This window comes from Coloeus monedula (genome assembly GCF_965178545.1).
Source record: "Coloeus monedula genome assembly, chromosome: 2".
Classification (NCBI taxonomy): domain Eukaryota; kingdom Metazoa; phylum Chordata; class Aves; order Passeriformes; family Corvidae; genus Coloeus; species Coloeus monedula.
In genome coordinates this window covers 29,772,184-29,797,742 of record NC_138782.1, presented here as the reverse complement: position 1 = coordinate 29,797,742, position 25,559 = coordinate 29,772,184, and the positions used below count along the sequence as shown (strand labels likewise).

At 37.5% G+C, this 25,559-nt stretch overlaps 1 protein-coding gene across 1 annotated transcript in view; it reads left to right on the top strand.

Annotated features, from left to right (window-relative positions):
* The window catches only part of SRBD1 (S1 RNA binding domain 1), a 125,710-nt gene that overhangs the window by 35,181 nt on the left and 64,970 nt on the right, over positions 1–25,559 (top strand). The gene's annotated exons all lie outside the window — the stretch shown is intronic.

Below are 25,559 nucleotides of genomic sequence, written 5' to 3'. Positions count from 1 at the left end.
GTGTTATGCCTACTAACTTCTGTTGTGATTGCACTTGTTCTTTGTTTCTAAGATTCCCAAGTAAATTTGCACAAGATTCGGTTCCTGAATCCCTCTTATTCCAGGAGATGTAGTGAAGGTTTTCTAATTGTGATTGTTTGCAAAGGGAAGAGGCTATTCAAGCTTCTGAAAAATTAGGCATCCTCATTACTGAATCCAACACGAAAGCAGTGGATGTTTAACGACTGTAGAGAGTGCAAAACACTTCATACTGTGTGGGTTTTGGCAAATTCTTAATTTCACTATTGTTCACATCTGAAATAGTGATTTTATTTATTTATTGATCATATACTAGTTTACACAGAAAAAATTATTTATATAATACTGTGATTTTTTTTTTTCCTCACAGTGTTTACCTCTTCTGATTTAATATTTTCTCCCTGTTTATATTTCAAGATGACAAAATTTTCAAAGTAGTACTTAAGCTACCAAGTTCTTGGAGCTGATAAAAGCTCTTGTGTAATAGGAATTAGTATGAATGCTGTAAGGCAGAAGTCAGGTTAACAAGTTTGTTGCTTTCTCTAGTAGTGACCAATAATTTTTTAACCTTTTACTTTCTCCAAAACTTCTGATATTTGTAGCAAAAATGTATAACTGCATTTGTTTAACTTGCCATGTTATATCCTGAAAATTAACATAATCAAAAATATTTTTATTTATTTATACGTTTATGTTGCTAATGGTTTTCTTGTGCTGTGCTCATACAGCAAAGAGCTAGTCCATATTTCAGAATTTGTGTGCAGAGCCATGAGGTACTGCACGTTAAAGCAATGTGATTTTTTTTTTTTTGTACTTCATGCTATAGGTGACATCTGGGGTTCTTGAACTTTGTGTACTGCTGTCTGTGTGTGAATTTATGTATGTGAGTTTTCAAACAGGTTGGATTTGCAGTCCTTGTCTCTCTTCACATTTTGTCAGTCTGTACTGAGTTTTTTTCTAAAGACCAGGGTTTCCATATATCCCTTTCTGATAAACTAATTTCATATACATGTCATTGCTTTATCCAGTGTTGGGGTTTCCACGCCATGCTGCTGAATCCTTCAAGGTAGCTACTTTTTCCTTTCTAGCTCCAGAATGCATTAATCTCCTTGGTATTTCTTAGTAACAGAAAGGAATGATGAGTCCAGCCATCCAGCCCCTACTTCTGATAATCCAGTGAAAAGCCTGGAATTTATGTCAGTCTGAGTTAAAAAATGTGATTCTTGCTAAGTGAGGAGCACTTAGTGTAGTGTTACTGTTTGAGCAATAGGTGACAGGAGGTGTACACTGTGAGAACTGCTATACCTTTTGAGGGGAATTGTGAAAGGTGATTTGGAAGAATATGCTCTGCTGATCCTCTTTTTTTTTTTTTTTTTTAAGTAGTAAAGAGCTTCAGAACATGTGCTTTCAGATCACAAACAACTTTTCTGCTTCCACATACAAAGTCTTCCCTTGATTAGGTTGTTTTCTCATGACAGGTAAAAGTGTGAGGACTTTGTTTACATATAGGCTAAATACAGATCTCTTATCAGTTCTGTGGAAACCTGTGTATGCTTTTGAATGAAATGACCTTTATGAATTGTTTTTCAGTTAAAATCTGTAAGAAATAATTTCAGCCATTGTTGGAACAGCTAATTCTTAAAGTAGGTCTGCTTTAGCAGGTTGCAATTGTAAATAAAGAATGGATTTGGTAATCAATATAGTGTTTGAACTGTGGGAAAAACAAACCAACAAAAAACCCCAAATGAAACAAAACAACCTGAACACCCTAGAACAAAAAACCCCATCCAGTACTTGAACTGTAACAGTATGAGTCAGTTGCATCTAACATGATACCATTTCCCAAGCCTTGAGCTTGTCACAAGGATGCAGAGCTGCATCAAGGTGGAAGTCCTTGCCCAGCAAAACAGAGCTCAGCTCATTGCTGTGTGCAAGTTTTAGAGAATTACAAATTGTATTTGCATTGAAAATCCTTTTTCCTTAAAGGAGTCCAAATGTACAGGGGATTGGCAGATGAGGCTGGATTGTTTTACAGTGCTTTATAACCAAAATCCCACTTGACATAAGCTGTTGTTCAGAAAGGTGGCTTAAGGGGAGGTACTACAGACTTTGGCTTCCTTGGCAAATATTATCAGTGGAGAATAGGATCAGGAATGATGATAAAAAAATAAAAATCTGTTCATACTTTTCTGTCCAGTTCATCATATAGAGCTTGGAATCATGCATTTCCAGGGAAACGAGCCAATAATAGAGTATGTCATTTCAGAAAGGTGTGTGCTGTTGGTGCACGCACACATAATGAAGGCTAAAGGTAATATATGAAAAGAGTAATTAAAGTAAAAAAAACTTAGGGGCCAATACAAACTGCGTAGAGTTTTACCAAAGTTTTCCAAAGAGAAGACAAACCAGTGAAGACAGTAGTAGGAAATGAGGCATATGGCATGATTTTTCATGTGGCTTTAGAACCTGTCTGGACTCAGTGTGACAGTTTTTGATTTAAAGTAAATATTTTTCACTATTTTTGTAACTAATGTGCTTTCAGATAGCTACATCCAACCTAAATAACTGCAGGACTTTTTTTTTTTTTTTAAATGTAGTTTCTCTTTTAGAACTATGTTTATTGACTTAGATTAGGACTGGACTAGAGCCAGGGACAGTCATATCTAGTCTTTGGGTTTTTTGTTACAAATCAGTTTTTGTTACAAGGTTCAATAAATATTCTTGATTATTTATGTTAGTTCTATTGTGAGTTCTTGCCAAAGATACATTGTATTATAACCAAAACAGATGTTCTAGTTTAGACAAGTGTATTTGTTTTAACAGGACCAGAAATGTAAATGGAACAACATTGTCTTCAGCATTAACATGGCATATGATGAACTTTTAGGATTTCATTGGCCTTTTTGGATTAAATCAAAATCTTGAAAAAATATTTCAGGAATCTGTTTTTCTTTGATTGCTGTCAGTTTGAGGCATCTTGGAAATGAAAGCTATCTGAATGACAGGTGAACTATGCTAAAGCAGGACAAAACTAACAGCTCTGTATTTGGCAAAATCAAATCACAATTTCTCTTTCAGCCTCAACAGTTTCGTTGTCACAATACCAGCATTCTTACTGATCTGACTCCTATGTGCTTGCTACATTAATGCACACTCAGAATAAAGTATTTCAGCTTGTATTTAAAAGCTTGATAAGTGTCAGGAATTGTTAATTGTTTTCAACGTGCAGTATAGAATGCAGCCAGGCAAGTGTACTTTTTGTTGTTGTTTAGATGGGTTGGTGTTTAATTTGTCTACTTGATTTTAAGCTTGATGCAAAATCCTTTTCTGCCACATACAGCAAAATCTTTTCTTACTCTCAAGACTTTATAAGCAATGTAATTAATAATGTACTGTTTAAGTTCAAACACTTCTATACTGTGACAAATAGGGGAAAGTCTGTAATGTCTTGTAAAGTTCTCATTGGGTTTTCTTTACTGTTTAAATTGTCTGCTTTAGAATACTTAGAAATGTTCTGCTAAGGTAGAATAGGACTGTAATACCTTTTGAAGTTGGACCTTGGTGGCAAGAAATTGATTTAGAAATGTTTGTTCTACAGGATTTTAGGTCCGCTTGTATTTTATAGGTGTCTGCACATGCTTTAAATATCCTTTTCAATTTAAATGTGTGTTTTATGTTGTTGAATATCTACATTATGCTCTCTCAGCTTTAACAAATGCCACTTTCAAGTTCCATGCCTCTACATTTCTAATGTTACACTAGCTTAATTCCCATTACTTTTCTGCTTCATAGCACTCGCAGTTTGAAAGGGACCTAACATTCGGGTTCACATTATGATAATTAGGTTTCAAAGCAGTGTGGGGGGATTAAGATGTCTGAAGTCTAGTTGCCGAATAAAGTTCAGAACTACTTGTAAAACTTGTTTGAGTGGTTAACAGAAGTGGTTTTATTTATTCAGTGCTCATGCAGCATTAATCCGTATTTCATCAGGTACCCACAGTGCTGTAACTCTAGATATGACCTTGGGACTTAATTTACCCCATCTCAGTTTTCCTTATTAATGTGCCATGAAAGAGCTACATGAAAGATAGCCAACTTCAAAGCACCTTTTCAAATAAAGTGGTTGATATGAATCCTCTGGTATTTAACACTGTCTGTCAAATGTTTCAGCTGGTTTGCATCCTTTTACAAGCTATTGCTTGCTGCATTAATGCAGTTGTTTCAAGTCTGTTGAGAGTATGAAGGGGGTAGGGGTAAGGGAAACTTTATTCTTTTTTCTTTTTGATTGTGTTTTCTTTAAGCTGTGATTTTTGTCTGTTAAGCTATATGACTTTATTGATGACACATTTATGTATGCACACCTACACACCTTAGATCATTAGCTGTCTGATCCAGAAGGTGGAAAGTAGTTTGGAAAGTTTCGGCTAAAGGAATACATATTCAGCAGAAACAATGCGCACATCTGAAATGTGCACTGAAGAACTTTTTGTTGTTCTTTCTTCTCTTTCAAGTTCTGTTGAAGTCATGAGAAGTCCTAAACAATAAAGAAATAATTGGAGGAATGAACAGGTTTAAAATGTGAGTGTAGAAGACATAGTCAATGAAAACATTTTAAATTACATGGTGTTTTCTAGCCAGGTCCCTTACTTAAAAGTTATGTTCAGTTGTGATTATTTACCACAGCTGAATGATCATGCATACCTCAAATGAAAAATCATTTTGTATGTATTTATGTTTAGAAAAGACAGTCCTGTAAGTTGGAACCTTACAACATACAAAATTTCAGACCTAGTCATCCAGACACTTTACATAGAGATTACTTCCTCCTACTACTCCTGGTTATTCATAACTTTGGGTAGTAATTTATCTATTGTTCAGTACAACATGGACTGGAACAAGTGACTGCATTTAAGATAGGATCCAGTGCTTGTTCCTGGTGTATCCATAGACTGGTATCTATGTTGAGCTGAACCCATACTATATCCAAAATGGGAAATTCAGAGGTCATCTTTGGCTTTGAAGCAAGGATTCGCCCCTGCCCTAGCTTTAGACACCCATACCATCTCTAGCTGTGTTTTTCTGAGGGGAGGGAAGGAAACAGGTGAGCAGTGAAGTTGTAGTGGGGCAGGTGAAACAGGAGATGGTAACTTCTGGCTTGCATGGCATGAATTTGAAACCTTTTGAAGCAAACTGTATAAGTGATACACTTGACAATTATGGAGCTGTCTTTGATGTTTCAGAGAAATAATTCATAGTTTTCAGGGTGAGAACAAGGACTAATTGGAAGTCTTTCAATGTAGTTAAGGAGATTATGAATTCGTTTAAGTTCAGAAAAAGAGTAAGATGCATATGGAGTCTAGATTTCAGCAATGTGAAAGCAGGGGTCAGGAAGCAAATGTAACTAGTGACAGAAACCTAAATCTTAAGGAAAAAGTCCATTTTTCCAGAACACTGGGACATGTCATTTGACTTGTGTCCAAGGGAATCTGTAGTAAAACAGTCTTTGGGGAGAGAGGAAAGTTATTTGTGCAACTTCCCTTCTGTGTTTTCTCTTTCTAAGAGTTTTTGAAAGTTATGCATTCTCAATATGTAGATCTCTTCAGACCTTTAAGGGATACTAAACAGAAGAAAGGGAAAATTTTAGGATGAAAAGCCATTAAACGTGTGACAACGTGTTTAAGGGCAGTAATGCATTCTCTTCAGTTAGAAATGTACTGATCTCAAATATAGTTTTACAAATCAGATAATTACTGATCATTCTTTCCCTCCTTTGTTTTCTCACAGAGAAGCCATTTGTATTTAGGATTGCAAAATGACTTCTTTGTTTTCAATTTTATGTGCCCCACTGAGCAGTAATTTGTACACAGGCTGTTTTCTTGTAGATCTCTGTTGTTTTCAGATTAATAAAACAGCTTTTTTTAAGATCAGCTAGAAGTAATCTGGTATTGCAGTATAACAGAAGTCAGGTGAAGAGGGAAAACCATCCAAAAATATTTGCAAACACAAAAAAAGAACATGTTGGGAAGGTAAAACGTTACTGAGAAATGTCAGAGAAAGAAGATGCAGTGAGCAAATGCTACCATTTCTGCACTAAGTGTGCCCATCAGGTCCCCTGGGGGCAGTTTTGGCATGTGTGTACTGCATGCAGTATAGTAGGAGAGCAAGATTGGGAGTTTTCCTAAAATTCAATTAAGATAAAATCAGATTTAGTCTTAATTTAAATGTACAGCATAGAACTACTAAAACTATACTGTGAGTAGGGGATTTATTTTTTGTGTGTGTCTGACTATGTTAGTAGAAATCTTTAAAACTATTATCACTTCACACTGTGCGCTGGTCAGTGTTTCCAGTGCGATATCTTTTCATAAGGGCTTTCTATGATGACAAAATTACTCTGGCCTAAAGTCTCTTGTTCAAAGCTGTTTCCAAAGCCCAGAAATAAAGAAGGTTTTAATAGAGTTAAGGAAGATGACTAGGTCTGAAATTCCCTGGATTGCTCCACTCAAACAAAGAAGAGTAACAAAGATGCTGAAGGGCCTTGAGGGGAAGCTGTATGAGGAGCGGCTGAGGTCGCTTGGTTTGTTCAGCTTGGAGGAGACTGAGGGGAATCCTCACCACAGTCTACAACTTCCTCATAAGGGGAAGGGGAGGGGCAGGCACTGAGCTCTTCACTCTCATGACCAGTGACAGGACTCAAGGAAATGGCACAAAGCTGAATTGGGGGGTTTAGGTTGGATATTAGGAAAAGGTCCTTCACCCACAGGGTTTTTGGGCACTGGAACAAGCTCTCCAGGGAATGGTCTCAGCACCAAGCCTGACAGAGTTAGAGAAGTGTTTGGATGATACTCTTGGGCACATGGTGTGACTCTTGGGGCTGGTCCTGTGCAGAGCCGGGAGTAGAACTTGATGATCCTTGTGAGTCCCTTCCAACTCAGGTTCTTCTGTGAAGTAAAACTAGTTAATTTCTGTGTCTGCTATTTCTGAGGAGGCAGATTACCTAACAGGCCAAAATGAAGCTTTTTATTTCAGACTGAACTGGTTTAGATTATTATTTAATGTAGTTACAACCTCTGAAGTTTTTATGTGCTTTCTGGTCAACACCATAATGTTCTTACCAGTTTAATATCATAGAAAGTAAGATTTCCAAAGAGATCTTATTTAGTAAAATGAACATAATACAAGATGATAGTATAAAATGCCCACTTCTCTCATAATTGCTGTGTTTATTTGGTTCAACATCCTTTTTCTCTTAAGAGTTACCAAACCACTCTTCATTGCATTGGCTCTTACCATGTTTGCAGTATCAATAGAGATACCAAAGGATGGAACTTTAAAGTTGTCGTGAAAGGCAGGTCTCAGCACTGCGTGCCATCCTGTACTTCTTAGCAGGAGAAGGCAAGGAGCCCATTGTTAAGAGGTGTTTGAGTGGTTGCCAGAGTCAAGGGATGGCTCAAGGAATGCAAGAGGCTTGAGGAAGTGGTGCAGAAAGAATGAGAGTGCTGTCAGGAATAGGGGGCATGGCACTTTGAAGGTCCTTCCCCTAGACAGACACACTGAAGTACAGCCTGTGGGAGCTTTGTACCGCTTTGACCTCATCAGAGCTGTGTCTTCCTTGCCTTTTCAGTGCAGCAGGTTATGTCAAGAGAAATTTGCCACTCCTGTTCCCTGATCATTTGTGAGCATGAATGTATGGTGTTCAGTCCAAGCTTAAAATTGAGGCTTGGACTTCAGCTGAAAAACGTGACCTAATGACAGAATACTGCTTCTCAGAGTGAGTATTGGAGAAGACTCCTAACAGCTGCATCTATGAGGTTTTTTCCAATACTATGTTTATCAATTTTTTTTAAGCTGGAGTGAGCTAAATACCTTTATTTAATATATCTCCAGGGTATGTTTTAAAATGCTGTCTATTCATCAAAAGGCATTGAAGGTTGGGATTTGATCTGTTAGCGTGAGGTCCCACATGAAGAAAATGAGTGAAGGACAAACTTTAGGTGTTCCACACTTGGTATTGATACCGATTTCAAACAAACCAGAAAAGCTTAGACTTTCAGGTAAGCTGCTGCAGCAGCATTATAAGAGCTTCCAAAATGAGCATGTGTGGCTCTGTAGTTTCAGGTGGCTTTTTTTCTTTGAAGTAACATGTGTGGTCAGCCTCAGTTTCTCTCATGCTGGAAATGGAATGTAGTCAAATTTGGATGTTACCTGATAGAACAAATTGAGGGAAAGTGACTGAGCTGAATAACAATGGTTCTTTGATGTATTTTTGATTTGCAGATCATTGACGTTTACTGGCAGTGTAAAAAAAACACTCCAGAAACTGTAAGCCTACTTGCAGTGGGCTGTATTCTTCCATGTTCTTTTTTAAACCTCTTGGAAGTAACCTGTGAACCACAGGTTGAAAACTATTGGGTTTAGACCTGAAAATAATAGAAAGTAGAAAGTATTTTAAATAGGTGAAATCCTCCTTCTTGTTTTCATTTGCAGAACTGTAATGATGGGAATTTAATTATGGAAACTTGGAGTGTGGTTCTTGTTACTCATGTGTGCATTTTAAGCTGCTGGTCTTCATCCATTGCCTAGATGAAACAGCATTGCTCCACACTAGTATGGTATGGTCATGCTAACAACAAAATCATTGATACTGGAAGTGAATATAAATTAAAATCATTAAAATGTTAATTAATGTTTTGTGTCAATATGGCCTTTCTAAAATGAGTGATACTTGTGGCATTTGGGATCTTACTATTATCCTTCTTGCACATAAGAATGTCAGAAACACGTTTGTGTGTTTTAAGTGACCGTGTCATGAAATAACTGTTGGTAATTGGCAATTGGTAAATCTTCACTAGTAAAGATTAAGAAACCTCATTTAGGCTCCTTATTATGTAAAGAAGCTCCAACAGGAATTATTTGTGAAATCCTGTCAGGAGTTAATTTAAATGGAAGCATCCAAATCTAGTGTGATTAATAGAGCATCCAGATTAAAATGATATAAATACAAGATGATTTGTAATGTACTAAGACTGAGTGTTATTGTGGTTGTATATTCTGATAGTGTTTTGTCTTCAAGTACACACTCTGTAAGAACCTAATGGAGAAGTAAGCATTTTTCCATTTGTGTGAGTTTGCCAGTAATATGTTTTTACTTAAGGTGAGATTCTGCCAAACTTCATACCTATTCATTTGTAAAACCACATTTGCTGTTCTGCATTTCAGCTCATACTCAGCTGCCTTTATTATTGTGAGATGTGATATATGGATTTACTTATTTATTTAAACTTACTTTGCTATTATTGCTGATGCTGGTAGCAGAAGCTTAGGATAGGCAGTTAGATTACATTCAGCTGCCAAACACTAGTTCTCTTAATTTCAGTGTCTTCTAACTGTCAGAGAAGTACCTTTGGAATGAAATTTTCATCCTAAGTCATAAATGCTCTCATTAGTGGGGAAAAGTTTCTTTATTCTTTGAAGTATCGATACTGTTGAGGTCTGGTAAAAATGAAAAGTTTGTGGGCAGATCCTAAGTTTAGATGGAATTCTCCCCCAAAAATATTTTCAGGTCTTTTTTCAGTAGTAAACCTCAGGAAACTGCCCTCTGTACTGCTGCTAACAAGGTCCCCCAGTGCCAGGAGAGCAATTGGTACAAACTTTAAATCAAACCCAAAACAGACAAAATGCCTTGGATTTTAGGGAGATTTGAAAATTAAACGTTTATGACCTCTAGGTGTCTGACAGCCCGAGAATCTTCCAAGCCTGAAAAGCGAATGCAATGTGTCTGTCAGTAAAGCAAGAACTCTTTCCCTCTGCAGTTACCTGAAATTATAATTTCTCTTCCTGATTTCAGGCTATCTGCTCTTAGACGTTGTTGGCAGTGCAGGAGTGAGTGCTGCCCATGTTGCACCCTCCCTTGGAGTAATTTTGTGTGATGCTAAAACTGGGGGTTATGCTTGCCTGCACTCATTTAACTTTTCTTATCAACAAAGTGCATGGCAGTCTTAAGAGCTCCATGAATGACATTGAAAGAAGCCACAGCAACAAGAGATACTTCAGCACACTTCTGCTTTTTTCAGGGTATGAGAGGCAGAGAATATAGACATGCTGTGTGTCTCAAAGGGACTTTGAGTAGGTTATTTCAGCTTGAAAAGGGATTAGACTTAGATGACTGCAGTGTCATGCAGCTGTAACTGAAGGTGCCTATTGAGGATAATTCCTTTCTATAACTGAATCCCAGCAGTTTTGTCAATGATGAGTAAGTGGAGAGAGGGAGAAATGATCCGTTTGTCATGGTGAGTGATACAGAGGCGAGAAAGTGCTCCTGAAAGGACACATCGAAATGCACAGGCTGTGTGAAGCACCTTCTTCAGTACCAGCCCCTCCTGCAGCAACAATGGGCAAGTGCAGGGGAGAGGGCAGAGAGGAGAGAGTGATGTTGGCTTTCTTGTTCCTTTTCAGTTTTGAGGGCAGATTGGTGTTGTTTGGGTGACTCCATGTACGGTTGTAAATGTAATCGCATCCATCTAGCAGTTCTGCATGTTTGGATATTTTCCTTTCCTTCTAATACCTAATGCTCCTGAAAGTAAATTTGTTGCTCACGTAGAAGTAACATTTTTGCTTTAATCCTGTTTGCAATTGCAAGTAATATCAGAGTTTCTAATTGAATCAGATTTTTTTTTATGTAGTAACAAATACTACTCAAACAGCTCAGTTGTCTGTGGATGTTTCTCAATAAAAAGCCTGGAGGTGGGGGTGAAGATGTCTGTCTGTAAGCAGTTCTGGTTATTGCTTATAATAAATTGGCTTTTCCCATAAAACTTCTCTCTCAAACCTAATTAACTTTTACATTTTCTAAAACTTCTTTGTCAGCCAAGGCAACATGCCTACTGCCTGTTCAGTTCTTTTATTGGGTTGAACTAGAACTAACATTTAGATAGAATACATTTTGACATTTGAATTTGATGTAAATTCAAATGTTTCAGGGAAACGTGCATCCTCCATGGGTGATTCTCTTGTCAGCATTATGATGTTGTACTGTAAATATACTTTGTAAGTGGGCTTTCAGTAAAATCAGTGATGCATTTATTGCTTGTTCCTGGTCTATTTTTCCTCATAGTATAAAATCACAGCTCCAACTTACTTTTTTAAAAATTAAAGTTATTTTCTAGAAGTTTGTCATTTTTAAGTAAATCAAACTGGATATTCCTGCATTACTTCTCAGTGATTATCTCTCTCCAAAAGGAAATGTTAACTCTAATCTTCTGCTGTTAGAGTAAATAGAAAGAGACATTGTCAATTTGAATGTTTTAAAATGAAATAATTTCGATACCATGATATAGTATCTTTTTAATATATCCTGGTTTTCTAGTTAACAAGAACAGTACAAAGACTTTTAAAGAATGTTTAATTCCTTTTAAAGGAATGCTTAGGGGTCTCCTATTGACTGTTCCTCTTGTTAACCCCTGCTCCTGTGGGGAATTGGCTCTGCCATCATCTTCCTGGCTTTGTATGTGAGTGTCCACAAGCACTTGGTGCTGCCTTGGTTGTAGCTTTCTCCTTGGGGGAGCTGGTTGATGATCTCATGGCCTTTCTGGAGAAGACCACTCACTGGAAAGTCTGAGCTCATTATTAGGAGATCAGTCTAGAGAAAATTATTTTTCCTCTTTCTGGCTTCTCTTTGGTAAAGCAGTTACAGTAGATTGTAGGTTACTGGACTTCTTACACTAACGGGAATAATGTTTTCTGATTGAGACAAGATTTTGAGCCTGGGGTTGTTCTGGTGCTATGTGAGAAGAAAGGGGTGGTGGCACCTAATTCAAAGCAGATTCTATTCAGTTTTATGGTCTGTAGGAAATTTCTTCCAGGTTTTTATAAAGTAAAGATACAGATGAAATGTTGATTTGTGTCAATATATTTTATTTAGTATGCAGTGCATAAAATGCAAAATTGATTATTTTTGGTTTGACTGTAAATATCAGCATTAAGAAACCAAGCTAGTCTGTGGTTCATCTTAGGTTGTGATAAATTAAAAGTTATAATTAGTACAGTGAACTTTGAGTGAGATGCTTTCTTTATGTAAATTGTCTTTGGGTCATCTGAAATACCAGTTCTAGCGCTCAATACAGGTTGAAGTCTTAGTGATTACAACAGGTCTCATCAGAATTTTAATGGAGTAATTATGGTTTGAGTTCACATCTATTCCTTACTTGTAAAGTATTTGTAGGTTAGTTTCTGTTGGATTTAATGACAGAATACAAGTTTAGGGTTTCTTCTTTACCATGCCACAGTTAATATAATTAAATTGCATAAATCACATCTTGCACGTGATGATGATGTTGTGAGCTTTTATGAACTTCAGAGGAAGTCAAGACTTGGAGCTTGTGAAATGTGTTTGTTCTGGTTCTCAGGGTTTGATTAAACTCAAATCTAGCACATGCCAGTTTGTGGTATTAGTAATCTTAAAGCATTATTTATATATTTTTAAGAAAATATTTCAGCGTCTTGACAGAATTTTGAACATGCCTATCTGTGGCTAATTTTATAAAACAATTTCCAAATATATAGCTTAGAAATAATTACATGGCATGTTAGGATTAAATTCTCCTTAATGCAAATTTATAAATTAGGGAGGGAGGAAAAAAAAGGATAGTAGCAATTTGACCCTTAATATCAAAATCTACACCAATAGTTCCTTAATATAATTTGGATCTGAATTTAGCTGAACTTTTGTTTATGCTTAGACTTGGAAGCCTGTCCTTTCTTGGGGGGGCAAAGGGGAATATTTAATGTTTGTGCCTTGTTCTTCTGATGGAGGAGGAGCTTGTTACCCCAGCTCTGCAGTGGGTTTAGGAAATCCTGTCAGCCTTGACACTGAACCGTGCTGTAAATCAAGTCCCTCCGGATGGGAGAGAATTTGCTGAAAGTCTTTGCAAGGAGTTTCAAAGATAAACCAAGACTTTTCCTGGCGTTTCAATGCTGCCAGATAGTTGTTTATTAAGTCTTATCAGAGGAACAGAGCCACTAGCGTGACCCAGGTACAGCATAGAGCATAGAAAAGCAGGAGTGGAGGCTCTCTATCAAGATTTACACAGCCTTTTAAAGATATTTTAACCAATAGTTACTAAAAACGTACATTATTTTCACTTTCCTACCAATCATTCAGTAACACGGGCAGGAACTGCGGAATTCTCTATCCAATCATTCCAAACTACTTCTACTGTGGAATATGGAGTAGTAGAAGAAGGAGAAGAAGGTTTAGAGAACAACAACAATCCTCCATTTTGATGTTTTTTACTCTTATCTATTTACTGCAAAGAGAAGCCCAAAACCTCTAAATTTTTCACCCTGTGACAATCTTACATAGTAGTCTATCACCTAATTCACACCACTGTATTTTCTAGTTCCTGTCTGATCGTTGGTAATTTTTTCCAAGGTTGGAGGCTAAACCAGTGTTGTTCAGGGGGGTAAGAGCCCTTAAAAACAAGCAGAGAAATATTCTCTGTACTCTGGGTTCCTACAAGCCTCATCCCAAGCTGCCCAGTCCAAGCCCCGGCCTGGTCCCGTGCACATCGCGGTTGTGTTGTTGCACATGGTGATGGTGTGCGAACACGAGCCTCATGCTGCTCTGGCTCAGGGCTGAGGGGACTCTGGCAGCAGTGGCACTGCTGGCCTGTCTTCCAGGGGCAGTCTGGGGACAAGGCTTGGCTCTACCACCTCCTGCAGTAGCCAGCAGAGCTGAGCAGGCGCCCGGGGGCAGGAGATGCTCTGCCGTATTAAAGGGTGCTGCATATCCCACCCTGGCATATGTTCTCCATAACCCCCTGCAGGAGCTGTCTGCATCAGCCAGAGCGCCTCCAGGCTCCGCACTGCTGTGCTGCCATGGAGTCTCTCTCAGATAACCTCTGCTTCTCATCCGGACAATTATTGCTTAATATTGTGCTGTCTCTTCCATAGCCCTGATCTCCAAATTGTTGTTTTGTTAGTTTTGTTGTTATTTTTCTTTAATAGCTGTTAATTATCAGCTGCAAGAGTGGTCTTAACAGTTTAACATCAGACACTGGAAATTAAGTGGGCCTGCTCTGTTCCTGCTGGAATCAGCAGGGCACACATTTCCATTAATTTAATTTTCAAACAATTTCATGTTTTCTTTTTGCTCACAGCATTTGAGGAAGCTGGGATTATTTAGTGAGTTCTCAGTGGAGCACAGTTTTTGAAAACAGAGTTTTGGCTCTTAAAATCTCTGTTTATTTATGCCCCACTGTTTCAGGGCAAGTATGTGCTTTTCTGAAGTGTATATATGGTGCTAAATTTTTAAACTGCCATTAAAAAAAACTTTGAACTCAGCTTAATACTATCAAAACATCAAGTCTTAGCTACAGAGGATCCAAGTGTTCCTGTTAATATATGGTAAGTTTTAGAGTCTCTGTTCTTGGAAATACTTGAAACCTGGCTGGACCCAGCCCTGAGCTTTGGTTCTCCCTGCTTTGAGTGAGAGTGTTGGACCGATCAATCTCCACTGGTGTCTTTCAACCATTGTCATTCCCAGGCATTCAATGGTTTCCAAAAGCTGAAAGAATCATTCCAAGACCCTCACTTTTCATTGGTGGCTTATCTTGAATGATCCAGGCATAAGAATAATGACCAATCCAGAGAAGTAGATGTAGGATAGATGCTCATTGCAGAAAAACTGAGGGTAGAAAAACTGAGCATGAACTTCCTGGTGCAAACTGTGGCATCTGTTAGGGAAAACAACATAGTTATATTTGAAAAGGATGAGTTGCCTCATCCTTTCCAAACATTTTAGTTTGTTAGCACCATTGCTTAAAATCATGTAACTGACCTACAGCTTCTCAAAGATTTCTACGAGACTTTCCTGATATAAAGTAGGGTAGGGATGAAAAAGAGGGGTAGTATGGTTAAAAAAAATTGCATGTTCCAAGATGTTTTTCTGCAAAATATATGTTGTTGGGCTCACAAGTAATTAGATGTATAAGTGTATTAATGCACCTTCACACTATTGTAAGGAATTTTATTGCTAAAATTGTAGTTGATTATCTAAGTTCTATATAGCATACCTGTGACTGGAGAATCATTTGAAAGTTGTGGTGTAAAAAGTAGGACATAAAATAAGCTGCATTTTTGTGATTTAGTAGGTGTAAGGCTCTCTTAAAAAAACTAGAAAGCCATCTTATCCCATGCTTACATATTTGGATAACTAATAAAACAAAAAGGCTATGGTTGGGATTTTCTTTTCAAGTCTAAAAATAATTGGCTAGAAATGAAGCTGAGAAATTTCTATCCAGAAGATTTTTTTTTTAAGTGTTTGTAGCTGAATGAAAAATGTATTTTAAATGAAGTGGTCTTTCAGCATATGTTTATGCCAGTTCTAGTGATATTACTCATGGAAAGGTCTCCTGTGTGGATCTGTCACAACCTAAGGGAACAAATGATTCCCTTTTAAGAGAAGGGGGAAAACAAATATAGCACTACCTAACTGAACTTTTATTTCACTAATTCCAGATACTTATTTTTGTCAGGTTTTTTCCCCCTTTTGGTTACAATCCTATGAAAGGAGTTTGTTGTCTGTAAAAACATGCAATTCATTAATCCATTTCGAGTTTGTGGGAATTTGGTCATTACTTTTATTTGTGGGGTTTTTTTCACAGAGGTTGATACATACTTCTGTTTGTAATACAAAATGAATGAGAGGGTGTCCACTGGTGTAAATGGTTAAAGGATAAAATATAATATACCTGATGTTTAGCTCACTTTCATTTGGAAATATGTTATTCAGATCTTTTACTGTAGATGCCCAGTGGCTGCACATGAGAGAAATAAAATAGTAATATTTAAAACTATGACAATGAGGAGACCAGAAAAGTTATGGATGAACCCTAGAGGCCTAAAAAGAGAAAAATGGGTAATTTAGTAACAAGGGACTCAATCTACTTATGTTGCTCTACAGACATTTAAGTATATCTTTGTACCTTTAAATCTGTCTGAGAAAAGTAACTGAGCTATTAAAAGTGCTTGTTAAGGTAAAGTAAGCTTCAGCTGATATTTTTGGGGTTTTTTTTTGTTTTGTTTTGTTTTGGTTTTTTTTAATGTGAAAAATGTTACCTTTTTCTGTAGAATGAGTAACCTAGTCTTTTTCTTAACTTTCTTGTTTGATTTTATTTTCCTGTCTGTTACCATAATCCTTTCTATACTGTAATGCTACAGTTCCTTCATAGGGGACTAATAGATTTTTCTGGAAACACTTAACTAGTACCTTGGTTTTACAGCCTTTTTTCCAATGAAGAAAAATATTTTCCTCGATTGACAGAATGGAACACTTCTTGATAAGTGTCAGCTTGGAATGGTAATAAAGTAGATCACAGGAAAATATCAAAGTAACTGTATTGTCCTGTGTTAAAAAAACCTGACAGACTCAACAAAAAACCTCCCAGCAAATGAGTACTTTAAAAACGATAAGCGCACTGTCATGATTAAATTTGCTGAAGTGATTTTTAAAAGGTAGAAGCATATAATTTTGATTGGGTTTGCATGAAGCACTTTTACTTTATGTAACATTTGTCTTGAGTATGTTGAGCTGGAGGATAAACTCAGTAGGTGAATGTATCTTCTGTAAACCAAAACAGACGGCTTATTTTTTTAGGTGAATTCCAAATCAAAGTAAACTAAGAAGAAACGACATGGCTAGAAAGATGTGGTCACACTCTTTCTTAGTATTTAATACCTTAAAGAATTTTCCCTGCCAGCATTTATTCTGATTCCAGAATTCTTAATTTAGTTTGAGTTTTGCTATGTGGAAAACCTGGGTACTTCAGAGTTCAGTAAGCTGTGCCAAGAAGTGTCTGTAGGTTAAAAATATTTAATATGAAGTCTTTGGATACAGCCTCACTGTTAAGAGGGATGGGGAGGGAGCAGAGAGGAGTAGCAGCAGAGGATCTGTGATTTCCTCAGTGTGTGCAGAGTCTTTCTGCATTGCACTGCTCAACCCTAGTAGAAGGGGGGTATAGCTGACTCCAGCTTTCCCTCCTGGACCTGTGCTGAGGAGAGGGTTGGGCTGGTAAGGGGAGATTGAGTACTATGATCAGTGGTACTGTATGAAAGCACAGAGGGGAAACAGAATAAAGCCTGTCTCTGGCCAAAGCTACAGGTCAGAATTTTGCATGAATCAGGGCTGTGGAGGCAGCACTGGCCAGGCTGCCTCCCAATTGCCCAGAGTGAGCATTAAAGAAAATGACAGTTGCTGGAGGTGCCGTTCTCCAAGAGGCATTTTCCTCCATATGTTGTGGTCTTGTCCAGTTATGCTCCACTCTGGGGACGAAGTCTCCATGAGAGTTAATGTGACTCTAAGCTCCAGCCTTTGGTCTGGTTTAACTAACTGCGTTTTAGGCACAGCAGTTGCTGCATCTGTGTTACTTGTTCTAACAGATAAAAATGATTCCCAAGAGCCATTATAGCACTGGAATGGCATGTTCTTGCAGCCTTTCTAGGTAGTTTCAAACTGACTGGTCACATGCGATGCTTCTTAATGCAATGTTATTTGATTAACTCTGAATGCTCTGTAAAGTTAACTGACAAATAAATTGATTGAGAGATCTGTATTCACTCAAGAACCTGATGGACTCTCCTTAATGGATCATTTGTTTTCTTGAATGTCCTGTGTGAAGGGTGGTGTGGGTACGACAGTGCATGCAATAGGGAAATGTTTTGGTTTAAAAATTAAATTGGCTTTAGTCAGACATGAATTATCCCCCTATTTTTTAAATTGTCAATGACAATGCCAAATACAGGTGATACTAGCAAAGGTCTAGGTATTTCTTTATATGCAAGAATCTTTTTTTTTTTAAAAAAGTCTTGTTTGTTTCCACAACCTTGGTACTGGATAAGGCTTCAACTTGCGTTACTATGCATGAACATGAACTACCAGGTTTCAGGGTAGTTCATGCCTTTGCCTCTGCTGTTTCTAAAAACAGCCAGGATAGATCTTACTTCTTGTAAGATCCTGCATGGCTGAAAATGGACTGGTTGAAACACCACCTTTCGCCATGTGCTGTCACTGCAGGGGTTTCTGCTTGGCTGAGCTGAGGAGAAGCTGCTGGAAGGACAGTGTTGGTGACAGCCTTCTGCTCTGGAACTTGCAGATTCCTTTGGTCTGCTGCGTTTCATGGTGTTGAGTCAAGCTTGTCATCTTCACCAAGCACTTGAGAACTGTGAAGGATAGGGTCTAAAAAAGGCTGCTTATTGAGCCCTTCAGTAGGGAACAGTTTTTAAAGGTTTTTTGGGGAGCATCATAATCTTTTTGGACTGTGCCATGTTTTTAATGTGCGTCTAGGTGATTTAATTTCAGGATTATCTATAAAGGTATGAATTGTGAGTGTTTAACATCACCTAGTGTTTCTCTTCTTTCTGAAGCCTGACTGCCAAATTGGTTGTGTTTCTTTGTCTCCCTATGCTTCCCTCCTGGATAAAAACAGGTTAGGTAAAATCCTGTCAGTGTTTGGCTGTATTTTTTCAGTGCTGTATGTAGTTTGCTTCCCTGAGTTCACTGAGATAATTTAATTGTGTAAAACTGCATAAGCACTGGCATGATTGGTCTGGAAATAAAGTGTATTCATAAAAAGCATACCCATTTCCATGGCTATTATATTTTAGAAGTGGACTCCAGGGCTTTCATTTCCTATGTCAGTCTTAAAGCCTTTTTGACTCTTTCCTTTCTTCTAATGGTAATTGATTATAGATAGGTAACTTTTGAACATATTTGAATACAACCATTTTTCATTTATACTGCTTAGAATTACTTTAATGTTGTTGCATGGTAATCACATAAAATGTGCTTCTTTCGAGCTAAAGTTGTCCTCTTGCATTAAGGTAATATTGATTCTGTAACATTATCCATATTGTCACAATTTCTCTCCTTGGCATTGCTGCAGCAAGGAGATGAGCAGTAGCTAAATTTTCTCTGAAGTTCCTATTGTACTACAGTGTTTAAAGTAATAATAAATTACTTGACTGCTTTTTAGTTGGATGGTTAACTTGGGAGTAGATTTTGGACCTGAAGCTCAGATTTTAAAGCTCTGTGCAAGAACAGAAAGGAGCTTCAACTCCAGCTGCTTTATGAGCAGTGACAGCACTTGTTTTCTGAAACTGTCAATGAAAGTGGTGGGGGCAGTCACAGGTGACTGTCACCTTCAGTCTTGAGACATGCCACCCTAGGTCTTTCATTTTTCACTGCAGACATGGGACGTGTATTTCTTCTGGGGATGAATCCACAGCACCAGTTTTGTTCTGATAACAGCATCTGGCACTAGATTGATTTAACAGGCTCTGAGGTTTGCTCTTTTCAGATATACGCTTGTACGGCAGCTTCTGTGCAGCCCTGACATGGCCACACGCTACTGTTGTTTTTTCTGCCTCCTAGCACCACGTGTGAAGCTAAAGCTCTTTGACACCTGCCATTTGGACCCTTTTCTTACTGAAAAATGTCATCGTTTTCAGACAAGATGAAGACAGATATCTGATCATTCTCCTCCTTGCAGGGATGTGCTGAGGGCATGGTTCATACACAGCTGAATAAAGGCTTCCAGACTGGAGCTATACAGTTAGTTTTTTTAGTTTAGTATGGTAACTAGCTCTTGCTTTGGGAGTTCATAGAGAGTTTTATCTAATACAAAAGAAATTAAAGCATGGTAACTTATTGTTATGTTTGCAATGATTCTCAAACCTCTTTCATACTGTTGCAAGTAGCAATTGTCTTGCTGTTTTATTGGCAGGAAATGCCACATCAGTTTGCAGAGGAATGATGGTAGCTGAAGAATTGAAATCAGAGAATTTTGAGCTCTTTTAATTCTGTAATCAGGGACATTTTTTGAGGGATATGTTTTCTGCATTGATCCAAACCTGAAAGCAGAACTGGGCTGCATTTTCCGAAGTAATAACATTTCTAAAAGGAGAAGCTTTTAAGTACACTGCCCCAAGTGCTTCCCCTGTGTTCCTGAAAGCTGTTTTACGCTAGCAGATAGGCAGTCAGGTTGCCCGACTCAGAGTATACTTGTCCTTAAGTTTGAAATATCCTTGTATTATGTTTGATTACGGGCAACGAGGTCTTAGAATGAAAAATCAACACACAGCCTTCTTACAGGCTTCAAAGCAGTAAAAGACAAAAAGGCTGGGCTTTTTAGCTCCAGTATTTCCAATCTTCAGAGGAGTGGGTAATACTTGAAGACAGCTATTTCAATAACTAAATTTTTTAACATACTAATCTTTTAGTCTTTCTCATACATTTCTTTTGAGATTTGGATACTGGTCTTTTTAATTGAACTGTCTTTCATTTCTTATATTCCTTTAAATTTCTTGTAAACAGACATTCTTGCATTTTATCTGCTCTTGAAAAACTGTAATTTAGTATTTCAAACCGTTAAATTTTGCAGGTTGTTCATAATCTGAAAGAGTGTACTTTGATTCTGTAGGGAAGTTTAGTTTTGCATAAGCATACTGGAAAAAGTGGAAAACAGAGTGTCATTGTAAGACTAAGTGTTATTTTAAGATAAGTCATTTTTAATGATCTGAAGCAACAAGACCAACACTTGCTAAGAGCATCTTGCTAAAGATGTATTGAAACAGGACTAATTCTTCTCTCTTGAGTAGGTTCTAAAGATCTATACTGTCTACCAGGAAAGCCATCAGCTTAAATGGTGCTAAATATCATTTGTAGCTGAACAGGGGAGAAATAATCCCTAATGAAAGGATGATTGCCTTGAACTTCTGTCATTTCAGCAGTTGCTTAATAAGGTGCTTATTTATTGTCCCTGCTGTGGGGTCAGCAAGCTGTTTCAAAAGTAGGGTTTGTAACTGAAAGAAATGATGATATTCTGTGTTATAATCTGCTACAAAATAGAGTCCCTGGTATGAAATAATGTAGTAATTTTTACTTTACAAAGTAGATTGGGTTGGTCAAGAGCAAATTCCTTTCTTTGCATGGCATAATTTCTAGTAAATTTCGTAAAAGACAGAACAAACTCATTCATACATGGCTAGAAACACTGACTTTTTTTGTTCTGACTTCAAAATGCTAGTTGTAAGCAGAATTCCACCAATATTTTCTATGGAAACTTAGAGAATGCAGGTGAGCAACCATGTGGGGTCTGTATCACTCCTCTTCATTTGGTGTGCTCTCTGAAGACTCTTTGTGGGGTTAACTTCTTGTGTGCATGGGAGGTCTGAAGCAGGAGCTACTTTAAGGCTTATGGTGTCCCTCCTGCATCTAACTGAATAGCTGCAACTGTGAGTCTCTATGAGCTTTTTTGTAATACTTTTGCTAAAGATGACTATAACAGCTTTTGTCTAATTTGACTGATTTTGAAAGATGGACTGTCATACAAGCAAAACTTTTATGGTGTGTAGTGACTAAAAGTTTTGAGTGAAGCAGTGGAAATTTGATGAAAATTCCTTTCCTGTCTAACGATGTATTTCAGTATTAAATATATTTTGCAATGAAAATATCTCCCAGGTTCTACATATTGTTGACACATTTAAAGCTAATTCTTTATATTGATTAAAAATCACAGATGAATTGTATGCTTTTTTGCCTTGATTCTATTGAATAGTGATTGCTTTCTAGCATGATCCTTTTTCATGATCCTAACATCTTCCTTTGCTATACCACTACTTTATTGGCGGTGGGGAAACACCAGATTATGAGTCTTATCTATCAGAATGAGCAGGCTTTTGAAAATCTCTTTGGTCTTTTTATTCTTTGAATACGTTATTCAGTATATACCAGAACCTTTTAATCTTACACTTCCATGATTTATGTTCCTCATATGAAAAAAAACAACGGCATAGCAGTGTCAGAGCCAGGCTCTGTCAGTGCTGGTGTCCTGTTGTTCCTGTGGTGAAGCACGTGTGGCTGCACTAATCACAGCCATGCTGTGCTGCAGGCTCCAGCTGGCCACAGTCCCCACCACAGCAGAAGGAGCTGTGCACAGCACAGAGGTGCTGGAGTATTCATGTGCCCAAACATGAGTTGCTAGGAGGGGCAGGTAACTCTGCCTTTGCTAAGGGTGAGGAGTTGAAGGTGCCGTCGTTCAAGTTCCTTCTGCCGTGGGCAATGTCCTGCTTGACATGAGAAGAGAGAGCAACACAAGTCACAATGCAAAAGAGCAGCTTATTGCTGTTTCCTGTGAAGAGCTTTTTCAACCTCTCCTCGGTGGTTTTCATTAGTCACCAAAAATGGGCGTGTAGGGAGGCATATAACAACAGATGCAGGCATCCTGTTTCTACAGTGTGACTCTCCACCCTTTTGGGTGTTAGGCTCTTCTGGAACTAGTTGTGACTTCTGTGTTTTCAGTAAGGCCCGATGGATTTCTCATTCATGAAGTAGCCCAATCTTCTTTTGAGCATGTGCTTAATTAAGTCTTCACTGGCCCTTCGCAGTTTGTTTTTAATCATAACATCTGTCAACATAATTAAAGCTTGATACATTCCAATTGAGTGTGTAAACACAGCGTTCTTTTCTAGAGAATATTTTGTCATTTTATTTTGTTTTGTTTTTCTGTCCTGGGTGATTCATAAGCCCATTATTTTAGTAAATAACACTGAATAAACATTTGACTCTTTTTTTGCTCTCGTACTTTGTGGGAGCCTCTAGCTTTTGTAGCCACAAGTTTATGAACAATATATTTATCAATTAATATGTAAAAAGTTGGGTATGGGGAATTAGCCACAATTATTAAATTATGATTGTGAAGGAAGTTCTTCTGGCAGATCATCATTTTATGGCCAAATATGAGAGTCTTGGCCCATTTTGAGGTTGACATACCCTTTGCTTCTAGAGTGACCATGATTTTCTTCCAAGTAATAAACACCAGACTCTTCTTTGTACTGGTATTGTTAAAAACGTCATTTTAAAGGATTGAAGTTGTAAATCAGGGATTTGGAGGCTGTAGGAACAGCAAGTTATGTAAAGTTGGATAAAGTTGCTTTTTGTTTCTTTGTAATGTTATTAATCCAGTGTTGCATTTGATTGTGGCAAAATTACCTCAGTGTAATGTAGGAGTCTGAAATGTTGGTAAAAGTTCGTGAAAATGTCAGGAAGGTGCATTCATCTTCAAACCCACAAAGGTCTAACCTGATAAGATTTTTTTTCGCATAGCTTCGAAAAGGTTTACAGTGAAAACTTACTACCTGAGAAACTTGGAAGCTTTAAAAATTTTATTTTAGTTAAACCACTGTTGTTAACTAGCTGGTCACATGTCATCTTTGTACATTTTTGTAGGTATGTAATAGGTTTGAATTTTAAAAAGAGGAAATTTTAAGTTATCTTAGATTTTTTTTTTTTAACCTTTTACAAGAAAGGCTCTTTTTTCCTGTAAAAATTAGGAGATTGAAAATCTGAATGTTTTCAAAAGAAATCATCTTTTCAGACCAAGTAGGTAATGCTTATTTAAGCTGAGTAAGAAAACTTCCTTTAGTAAATGTTAAAAGGCTCCTTAAAGTATTTAGAGTATAGCTGCCATGGTCTCTAGCATAAAGCTGAGGGCCCACCAGGTGGTGCTGGTGGAATATATTTAATGTTGCTTTAGCTGCTTAAAATGCGTCTTAACAACTGTGAATGAGATGGGTGCAGTGTAGGAAAACTTAGTTCATATGCAGCAAGCCAGTTTGTACAACTAAAAAGAATACACTTGTAATATTGTGTAGTGGCTTTGTGATTTGGACACTTTAATTTTTAAAAGTTGGATATAGATGCTGAGGAAGAAGCCCTTATCTGTAGGATAGCTGATATGGGAAGCACAGTATGGAGGTGTAGTCCCAGATCCTCTACCTGCTTTTTTGTTAATCCAAAGAGAAGTTTATGACACTTGTTTATTCATGTACTAGAAGCATATCATATCATAACCACGTGCTTATTTACCTATTACGTATTGACTTAAAAAAGCAAAATAATTTTTCAATAAAGCTGGTTTAGCTGTTTAGATTTGGTCAGAGTCTTCCCTCTTAAGGAATGCTCAGTAATAAGGGTCTCGTTAGGGACAGGGGGAACCAGTTCTTTTGGTTTCATCTATTATGTGACTTAAGAAGGCAAAATAGAAACAAATTCTGAAGATACACAAGATTTTAATACAATTTCGGTGACTCTTATGGCTTTCTTGAGAAACTTTTGGCTTTCTTGAGAACTGTATCCATTATAGAAATGGGAAGGGGAGATGAAGAACAGTATCCATTACAGAAATGGGAAGGGGAGATGAAGAACAGTATCCATTACAGAAATGGGAAGGGGAGATGAAGAACAGTGTGGACTGCAGTAGTTTGGAGTAAATTTCTATTGCCTACTCATTTGAGGATGTTTGGTTTTGTCTTACCATGCCCTGACATAAAATATATATACATTATTTAAAAGGCATGATGTAGACCATTTAGCAACATTAAATTAGCTTAAATTGTCTATAAAGCCATTCTCCTTTTCAAGAGAATTATGAGAATTTGGAAAACATACAGAATGTCAGTGAACCAAAGTGACTGTCTCCTGTCTAGTCAAAAAGTAAAATCCAGAACAACTACAGACAATCCCTAAAGCTATTTTGCTTGTAATCTTAGTATTTTGACCAAGCTAAATGTTTTAGCATTCTGTGTGCCACTGTCACATCAGTAACCATTCACTGTAGCAGTATCAAACCATGTGATAGCCACTAATAGTTCTGTAAAAGTTTGGTTGAATGAACCAGAGGATGGTGGCTTTGGAGCGTGTGGCCTTACGCGTTTAATCTGGGTAAAAGGTTTATTTAACGTCTGGGTTTTGCTGTCTTGGGCAGAGCAGTGTGGGGTTCTACGTGAGTGGAAATTCTTCCTCCCCTTTTACACGTCTGCTATACCAAATACTTCACAGAATAACTGCATGCATATACTAAACCATCTCAGAGTGGATCTCAAGCATCCAGCGTATGCTGCTTCTGAAAGTGCTTTTTATATCTTGTTCTCCTTCTTGAGATAATTTTTCACTTGGCTTCCCCCCTTCTCCTCACCTCAGTGTATAAATGCTTTTGCTCTTGAGGAAAGGAAATATGCTTTTTTCAAACTTTTGTCTCATATCCTGAGTTTTAATTTTATCTACTCATTTTAGCAAGGAGTTCTTGTGCCTACCTTAAAATTTGGCACAAGTCACATATTACCATAGAATGGCAGTGTTAGTGTGATCCGTACGCTTCTGCAAATTATCAGTGTAGTATTAATGACAAACATTAAAATGTTGTGTTAAATTTCCTATCAAGGTCACATCAGTTTTTTCACTGCAGAAAATACTGGGAGAGGATCAAGCAATAAGCTGTGTGCAGTAGTACTGTTTATAGTACAGCACTGTAAAAATGTGTTCAAAACACTGATTTTTTTTTTTTTTCTTAATCTAAAGTTATATTACACTGTATTATCAGTGTATTACGTTTAAAAATTGCATGAGGGCTAACTTCTGGGATCTGTTACAATACGAAGACTGAAGTGTGATTAGTGAAAGGCTGTTAGAAGTGTGTGCTCGTGTGTGG